Genomic DNA, 2,366 nt, shown 5'->3' on the forward strand with positions numbered 1-2,366 from the left:
CCCATTTCAGATGATTTGGAATCACGAACTACCTAGTTAAATATGACAAGGTGGCATAATCCTATGATCCAGGATCAGTGATTTCTATATCTGAAAGTCCTGATTCTGAAAATTTTAGGATTAAAAAACCCACAAAGGCCGCTCTGGATTCTATGTTATATGAGAACCTGCTTTGTTCAATATTGATGGCCATGCTTCACAGAAGCCTGAACCATCCCAGCCCCAGGTGTTAAATGTGCACTAGTTATCCAGCTCCATTCTCCTTGCCAGAGTGACTGGCTATGATGAAAAGCTAGCTAGTGAGACCCAGAGGGTATGTGCTGGAGAAGGTCCCCTGAGCAAGTTGTCCCTCCTCTTAAAACAGGACAAAAGGATGAGATGCTGCCTGTGTCCTCTCTGGTGCCTGCAGCTATGGTGACAATATTAGCAACAGGGGACCCAGCGTAAACAGAGAGTGGGATGGGAAGGACCTGTTCATAATGCCATTAAGTCATTACATTAAGCGACCCTAGAATTTCCTACTCTGGACTTATGTGGTGAGGTAATAAAATGTTCTTATTTCTAAAGCACTGGGGAGTGGAGGGGAACATCTGCTATTTCTGGCCCCAAGTAATCAGACACAATCCTCTTGCCTGAGATGACCACGCATTCTACAGAGTGGAGTACACACACGCATGCACACACCCTCTTTTACACTAAACTGTTGTGTGAGCACAAACTTTACCCCCATCTCCCAAATTCATGCCCCTGGGAGTAGGGTGCGTGTCTGGATTCCCTGTCTGGTTGCCCTCATCCCCAGCATGATCACATCAAGGTCCAGTTCAGAATGTGCCTCCTACAGGATCGGTTTCTCATGAAGTCCCTGCCTGCAGCTTTCTCCGATTCTAACACATAGCATCTACTGCCTCTAATCTGCCTCCATGCTGTCTGCTGATTCCTGAGTCTGCTCGGTGTCCACCACTGGGCACGCATTTGGTTTAGTGACTGACTGAACGGAAGACTGAGTGCAAAGCACCATATCCTTTCACCTGCAACTTGGGGTTTCCCTTTCCTGTTTTCGTTCTTGTCTTCTTTCCTCATCTTACTTCTCTGTAAAGACAAAAATTGAGATAAAAGAAATTCAGAGCTCAGATTCTGAATGAGGAATAAGTATTTCTAAACAAAGCCCCAGGTGGTATGCCCTGGCTCTGGGAGTTACAAGTAAGTGACAGAATTACGAAATAGGGGAATAGCAGTTAGATGCTATATAAGTGACCTCCTGTTGCTGTACCTCCCATACACACTGACTATTTCCACTACTGAAGCTAGGGGTGGGGTAGAGGCATCCTCAACAAATCATGAATTAGAGCAGAAAATACAGCAGAGTCTAGCACAGAGTAGGCCTTCAATAAAGGTCTCATAACTGAATGAGAGAAGACACAGCATCATACGGTTAGGGCTTTGGGCTCATACCTTGGAGCTTTTTATTGTAAACATAGAATGAAATGTGGATACCTGTAACAATACTGCTGTCTCAGTGTAATGAACTTCATCTAAATGTGACATAAAAAATATCTGATATAAGGTAGACTTTGAGCTGTTTTGAAATGGAAAATAATGGGTTGTTTTTACTTCAAAATTCCTACACAGATTTCCAGACTATGTGCAGAAAGGCCTATTCCACCACACAAGCTGAACTTCTCATAGTGGCTCTTCTGTGTAAAAGGTCTGGGGCATCCTTCTGATGAGATGACAAACCATTTTCAGAAATCAGATCCCGTGTGCAAATCAGCTCACATACCCTTGAAGGTATGCAAATGCTGTTCTAACTATAACTTTCAATTCATTCCAGGTACTAATAACTTGTAACTTTCATTGTGTAATATCAAACCGGCACTAGAAGTTCTGTGAGATCTTTTCTATTAAACAAGAGTAAAAACTGTAGGAAATGTTAAGATAGTTAAATGACCGCCAAACACTAGAAGTGTAACCAACATGGTTCTATTAAAAATGCTCCCCAACTACAGCATTCAAGGACAGCAATATAATGTTTTCTTTACAAAGCACTAATGTAAAAATCTGCAGATGCCATAAATTCATTATAGGCTATTTTTTTTCATATAGGCATGTTATTAGATTCTTTCAATTCTTTCCTGAGGTATTTTTTTGTGCTATACTTTTATTGTACTTCTGGATGCATTATCTTTGATTATCCTTTCTTAAATGACTTTTAAAAGACCTGCAGAAAATTTTATTGCATAGCACACTATTCCCAGGACACAGAGATTGGGAACTGCAAATATGTGGCATTAGAAGAAGTCTTACAATACTGCATTTTAAGAATTTGCTAAATACATTTTTTTACAGTTTGTCTCTTTTTAAAAATT

Source organism: Desmodus rotundus, chromosome 4 (genome assembly GCF_022682495.2).
Source record: "Desmodus rotundus isolate HL8 chromosome 4, HLdesRot8A.1, whole genome shotgun sequence".
Taxonomy (NCBI): domain Eukaryota; kingdom Metazoa; phylum Chordata; class Mammalia; order Chiroptera; family Phyllostomidae; genus Desmodus; species Desmodus rotundus.